We start from the raw sequence: 7,431 nt of genomic DNA, 5'->3' as shown, positions 1-7,431 counted from the left end.
TGTGTGTGTGTGTGTGTGTGTAAGGGTGTTTCAGACCACCCATTTAAAATAAAGGGATCAACATTTTATTAAAAATTTAAAACAGTTGTTCACTAAGTCGAACACGCTCTATTAAATGGTGCTATATTCAACTTCTAGTATTGACTGGAAGTGGATTGTTTAGACCGGAAGTTTAGTTTTTTAAATGGAATACCCTATTTTTTTGCAGATTCAAATTCTACGGTGAAAAATATGAAACTTATGTTTGAAACATTTTTTCCGAAAATGTGTCCACCGACCTTGAAATGACATTGAAAATTTATCAGCTACCAGACTTCTTACGAACTTTTTAGCTGCAGTGCGATAGTCGTCTTCGTATGATTTGACTTTTTAACATACTCCAAGTACTGAAATAAGTACTTCTACTTAAATATATTACTTTCAATTCTTCGTGTACTCCAATCACACTCAAAAATTTTTAAAAGTGGACTAACTAAGGTTGGAATCGGAACAATAAAATAAACTTTTCAATCAAACATAATTTTATTATTTAACTTTTCGTTATAGTCGGAATTTAGTAACAAACTTAACATGTACATAATTTTTATTCAATTAGTAAATCTTGTCTAGGCTAAATGTTCAATGTGAGCTCCATTATGTAAAAGGCAAGTATCAATTCCTTTTTGGGAAGGAGTCGACAGCTCGACGAATTTTGTTTGCATCTAAAGATCGAACAGCTTCTGTCACCCTTATAGAAATATCATACTAAGAATCATTGATAATTACTTATTTTCAGTATTAAAAATACTGGATAATAAGTAATTATCAATGATTCTTAATATGATATTTCTATAAGGGCATTCGAAGCATCATGTTTTCTCTCGTAGTTGAGCGTTCACGATAAACTATATCTTTTAGTCTTCCCCACAAATAATAATCCAAAACAGTCAGATCAGGCGATCGTGGTGGATAATTAAAGGGACCGTATTTGCCTATCCATTTATTTGGAAACATTCTATTTAGTTGCGCTCGAGCATTTCTCGATGTTTGGGCCGAGCACCTATCTTGCTGGAAAAACATGTCTAAGCGCGACTATAGAGGAACATCCTCTAGCAAAATAGGAAAATCTGTCTGCAGAAAAGCTAAATATGAAGTACCACTGAGATTTTCGTAAAAAAATAAGGCAATCTGATTATTTATTATGTCGCACCAAACATTAACTTTCCAAATGTATTGCATATCAACTTCTCTCAACCAGAAAGGATTATTGTCAGACCAATAACAACAATTATACGTATTCACTTCTACATTGCTTTTAAGTGTACACTCATCGGAAAATAAAATGTTTTGGTGAAAATTACGCGGTTTTTCCCTTATCCAATTACAAAAAGCTACTCTCGGTCTATAATCATTTTGGGTTAACGCTTGATGAAGATGCATTCTATAAGAATGAAATTTATTTTCTTTATAAATGCGCGAAATCGTTGTTGTACTTATACCACAATCTTTTTCTCGTCGACGTAAAGAGTCATTCGGTTTCACAATCACTGATGCTAAAACATCTGGTACACTTATATCCCTAATTTTTCGGCGAATCTATCTTTCTTTATTATAATCTGGCTGTATGATACCTTTATTTCTAATTCGCTTGGCAAGTCGTGAAAAAACATTAAATGAGTGTGTAGTTCGATCGAATAACGTTCCCGCCATAATCTTCCTGCTTCACGGTACACATCTCTGCATTCATCCAAAATTAGAAGCATATCATATGCTTTTTCATTTGCATACACCATAGCTGGAATATTAAGTCTTTAATTAATATTTTAATAATTTGCAATGAATTTATTGTCTTTTTGTAAGTAAAATGTAAGTAAAATAGAATTGTACAAAATTATTGATAGAATACGTATTTATGAATTTTAAATATTAATGTATCAATAAAATAAATTTATTGTAACGCTTCCGGAGAAGAGCTAGCGTCTCACTTGCACAAATTGCAAATTTATTGCAATACAAACAATATTATAAGTTTGAGCGAGATTACCGAAAGAAAAGAGTGGCAATGTGTTGCTAGATAGATTCTTCGATATCCACTATTTAGAGAACATTGTTACGTTAGAGATTATTGTTAGATTGTTGGAGAATATTAAAGATGCGAGATATAAACATGAGCACGCACACACGTCGCGGCCAAACACAGACGTAAGACGCGCAAACACAAGCAGCTTTCTTGATGTTTATATTTCGATGAAAATCTCAGTGGTGCTTCATATTTAGCTTTTCTGCGGACAAATTTTCCTATTTTGCTAAAGGAATGCAGAAGTGAATACATATAATTGTCGTTATTGGTCTGATAATAATCCTTACTGGTAGAGAGAAGTTGATATGCAACATATTTAGAAAGTTAATGTTTGGTGCGGCATAATAAATAATTAGATTGTAGGACCTTATTTTTTTTACGAAAATCTCAGTTTCATATTTAGCTTTTCTGCGGACAGATTTTCCTATTTTGCTAGAGGATGTTCCTCTATAGTCGCGCTTAGACATGTTTTTCCAGCAAGATGGGTGTCTGGCTCAAACATCGAGAAATACTCGAGCGCAACTAAATAGAATGTTTCCAAATAAATGGATACGCAAATACGATCCCTTTAATTATCTACCACAATCGCCTGATCTGACTGTGTTGGATTATTATTTGTGGGGAAGACTAAAAGATATAGTTTATCGTGAACGCTCAACTACGAGAGAAAACATGATGCTTCGAATGACAGAAGCTGTTTGATCTTTAGATGCAAACGAAATTCGTTGAGCTGTCGACTCCTTCCAAAAAAGAATTGATACTTGCCTTTTACATAATGGAGCTCACATTGAACATTTAGCCTAGACAAGATTTACTAATTGAATAAAAATTATGTACATGTTAAGTTTGTTACTAAATAAATGTTAAGTTTGTTACTAAATTCCGACTATAACGAAAAGTTAAATAATAAAATTATGTTTGATTGAAAAGTTCTATTAACGTCACAATTTGTAGAAATTTGCAGTGAAAGTTGAAAAAAATGTTATTTTCACGTATTTATCATCTTACAATTACGATATGCGATGTATTGAAGAAGTTTTATTACAATCAAAACTAAATATGTTGTTAGGATTTTCAGTTCTCAAAATTTTTTTTGCGTCGGCTATGATCAATGAGATATTTATAATGAAATATGTCTATTTTTGAAAAACTAAATCATGGATGAAAAATTAAATCATTGATGATTTACCAAATAGCTTCTAATTATGTTTATTTAAATTTAAAGGTCGCTGAATACGAATCCGTTATAAAAATTGACAAATTCAAAGATAAACTTACCGAAAGGGAATCCAGTTTCTATGACCTTGACCTTGACTTATATTATGAAGGTCACTTTTCTAAATACCCTTCAACAAGTTTTAGGCGTCGCCCATATTTGTTAAAAAGTTATTTAAAAAAAGTTATAAGCGAAACGTAATTTTTGCACACAATTTACATTGAAATATGGTAAACAGTACAGAAAAGAAAGCTCTGTCCCAGCACTCCCTTCACAAAAAAACTAACCCTAATTTAATCCATCTATCGAAATATTGTAAACCGTATACGTACGATTTAAAAAAACACGGTATGAAAAACAATATAACAATACAAATGCAGATATTGCTTGCGATATATTTTGCACATAATATACATTGAAATATCACAAACGGTACTTGCATTTGTATCCTTATTATTTTTCAAATACTATTCTTCATTGACAAATTATGTATAAAAATGTAAAAGATAGGTTGCGCATATACTCCTGTTGAAAATTTCCAGATGAATTCCCACAGCCCTTATAGAAATATCATACTAAGAATCATTGATAATTACTTATTATCCAGTATTTTTAATACTGAAAATAAGTAATTATCAATGATTCTTAGTATGATATTTCTATAAGGGAGGAACTCATAGGAATCTATACAGAAAATTTAAAATCCATAGGAATCCATATAGGAATCGACGTAAGAAATTAACTAGTTGTCTTTTGAAGGTTAGACATCTGTCAATAAGATTCAGTGCACAAAGGTTAATTTTTGTGAAAATAGAGATATTTCTTAAATCGATTTAAATCGATTTCAAGTGAATTGTGATAAGTGGTTTTTTTGATATGTATTTCTTTATTATTTTGATCTGAAGAAACTGTAGCTGAAACATATCGATTGATTTCTGAAACTTATGGTGAACAAGCTCCATCAGAAAAAGCATGTAGAAACTGGTTTAAACGATTCTGAAGTGATGATTTAGAAGACAAAGAATGTTCAGGACAACCGGAAAAGTTTGAAGAAGCCGAATTGCAAACATTATTGGATGAAAAATCCAACTCAAACACTTGCAGTATTATCAAAAGTGTTAAATATTACTTTTATGATTGTTTCTAAACGTTTACACGCCATGGAAAAATCCATATAGGAATTCACCTGGAAATTCGAAATCCAAATATACATTCTTGTATTCATCATCAATGAAGATAAATAGACGATCTAATAACAATTTTGCCATTATACATGATAATTTGTTCATTTAGACTGAATACTTTTTACTTGATGTTTGTTTCGAACCGATTGTTTGTGTCCGGGTTGGTGAGCGGCTAGTTCGCAATGCCGTCGAACTACCGTCGACTGCTACTTTTGGATGCGCGAGTATAAGGTCGTGCTCTGCTATCCAGGAGCCTCGTAAGATGTGTGAGGAAAGTGCGAGTGTGTTTTGTGTGCAAAATACGACGTGGATGCGCGTATAGTTGCTCGGCGCCTCTGCGCTGGGAAGAAAATCCCCCCTTCCGGAGGAAGGTATTCATTCAGAGTATGGAGCCGGTGACCCGTCTTCCTCTCGTGAGCGATAAAGTCCAGTTCAGGTAAGACTCAGTCGTGATGTCGCTTCCGAACGGCATCTCTGAGCGTTATCTAGGAAGAGGAGAGTGTCGTGAGCGTGGAGCGTCAGGTAGCTTTGTGGTTTAGAGCAGTCGCCCGGCAAGCGAAAGACCCGGGTTCGAGTCCCGGCCTAGCAAGACCGCGCTCTCGATATTTTTCTCTTTCTGGAAGGAAAAAGATATGCAGATCTCGAACGCACGGCGTCCCGCCGCCACCTAGTATGCCCTCCTCCTTCTATGGTGGATCGCCTATGGCGCATTGCGTCCAAGCACCCGGGGGCTGCCAAAAATTGGTGTTGACCCCGGGGATTGTATTATTTGCACCGGATGAGGAGGGGCAACGGTGGAGACGGGCATACATGGACAGCAGGTCTTAAAGGATAGCAACCTTTGACTTTGAGAGACTGACAGCTGTACCATTTGATACAGTAACATTGTTTCTCTCTGTAGTCGCCGTGCGCTCGGGATCGCGCCAGAGATGTCGCTTCCGAACGGCATCTCTGAGTGTTATCTAGGAAGAGGACAGTGTCGTGAGCGTGGAGCGTTAGGTAGCTCAGTGGTTTAGAGCAGTCGCCCGGTAAGCGAAAGACCCGGGTTCGAGTCCCGGCCTAGCAGGACCGCGCTCTCGATATTTTTCTCTTCCTGGAACGAAAAAGATACACAGATCTCGAACGCACGGCGTCCCGCCGCCACCTAGTATGCCCTCCTCCTTCTATGGTACCAAATTATTGCCTACAGTAAGATTGCTTACAAGTTTTATTGCGCACAAATAAAAATTAAGAGATAAACGTACGTTTGCACACAAAAATAATTGCCTACAGTATGATTGCCTATAAGCTCTATTGCGCACAAATAAAAAATTAAAAGCCGAACGCTCGTTTGCACACATAATATGGTAATTATTTAGTTTAGCGGCAACTCTGATTTCGATGAAAATAGGCTCAATCGACGTATTTTTGCATGCCAAACAACTTTTTCCTCTGACAAAATCGTTGCTCTCTACTACGAAATGAGATATTAATAGACAAAGTTGAGGGCGCGTTAGGTTAGAAAATCTGTCATACCATCTATCTCTAGCTATGTGACTGAGGGGCTTCGCCTCCCAGAGCCTCCGTATCACGGAGGGTGGGGGCTATAGTCTCTTGTGCTTAAGCTAAAGAGTGAATTTCTCACAAAAGACTGTAGCTCCCACTTCACCGAGTTACGGGGAGTCGGGGGGGCGAAGCCCCCCAGTTACATAGCTAGAGATAGACGGTATAATTGGATAATGACCAATTTTTTAAATGTACGTTCGTCTCTTAATTTTTATTTGTGCGCAATAGAGCTTGTAGGCAATCGCACTGTAGGCAATTATTTTTATGTGCAAATGTACATTTGTCTCTTAATTTTTATTTGTGCGCAATAGAACTTGTTAGCAAACGTACCGTAAGCAATAATATTATGTGCGCAATGTGGCATGTGCGCAATAGTTTGGTGTGTGCAAACGTACGTCCGTCTTTTAATTTTTCATTTGTGCACAATAGAACTTGTAAGCAATCTTACTGTAGGCAATAATTTTTGTGCGCAAATGTGCATTCGTCTCTTAATTTTTATTTGTGCGCAATAGAGCATGTAGGCAATCATACTGTAGGCAATAATATTATGTGTGCAATATGATTTGTCGTGTGTGCAAACGATCGTTCGGCTTTTAATTTTTTATTTGTGCGTAATACAACTTGTAGGTAATTGTTCTGTAGGCAATATTGGGAGTGTGAATAAGTTCTCGCCGTTTTTTGTGAAAATAAATCCTTTATTTAAAAAAAAAATAAAAAAACAAGTCAATTAAAGTATTGCCCATCGCTGGAGACTACTTTTTCCCATCTTTCTGGCAGCATTTGAATTCCACGTCGAAAAAACGACACTTCTTTTGCGACTATCCACGAATCGATCCATTTTTTCGTTTCTGCATACGAAGTGAAGTGCTGCTCAGCCAGACCGTTAGTCATCGATCGAAATAAATAGTAATCAGAAGGCGCAATGTCTGGAGAGTACGGCGGGTGGGGTAGGACTTCCCATTTCAGCGTTTCCAGGTATGTTTTGACCGGTGACGCGACATGCGGCCGAGCGTTATCATGCAGCAAAATCACCTTATCGTGTCTTTGCTCATATTGCGGCCGTTTTTCTTTCAATGCTCGACTCAAACGCATCAATTGTCGTCGATAGAGATCTTCTGTGATGGTTTGGTTGGGTTGGAGCAGCTCGAAATACACTACCCCCAGCTGATCCCACCAAATGCAGAGCATGAGCTTGGAACCGTTGATATTCCGCTTTCGCGTTGATGCTACTGCTTCGCCGGGTTTAACCCACGATTTTTTACGCTTGGGATTACTGTAGTATATCCATTTTTCATCACCACTTTCAGTCACAATACGATGTAAAAAACCTTTCCTTTTTTGTCGTTGAAACAGCTGTTCACACGTGACAAGACGCCGTTCGACGTCTCTCGGCTTCAGTTCGTATGGCACCCAAGATCCTTCCTTTT

At 36.8% G+C, this 7,431-nt stretch overlaps 1 protein-coding gene and 1 non-coding gene across 3 annotated transcripts in view; both read left to right on the top strand.

Annotated features, from left to right (window-relative positions):
• The window catches only part of LOC116852173, a 292,000-nt gene that overhangs the window by 67,743 nt on the left and 216,826 nt on the right, over nucleotides 1–7,431 (top strand). The window lies entirely within an intron of this gene.
• Trnat-ggu lies at nucleotides 5,453–5,525 on the top strand. Its single transcript has one exon. It is a non-coding gene; the product is annotated as a tRNA-Thr (tRNA).

This window comes from Odontomachus brunneus, unplaced genomic scaffold (genome assembly GCF_010583005.1).
Source record: "Odontomachus brunneus isolate Ranch 3 - 2012 unplaced genomic scaffold, Obru_v1 Obru_scaffold_204, whole genome shotgun sequence".
Taxonomy (NCBI): domain Eukaryota; kingdom Metazoa; phylum Arthropoda; class Insecta; order Hymenoptera; family Formicidae; genus Odontomachus; species Odontomachus brunneus.
The sequence above is the reverse complement of the archived record's forward strand: the minus strand, read 5'-3'. Positions and strand labels throughout refer to the sequence as shown.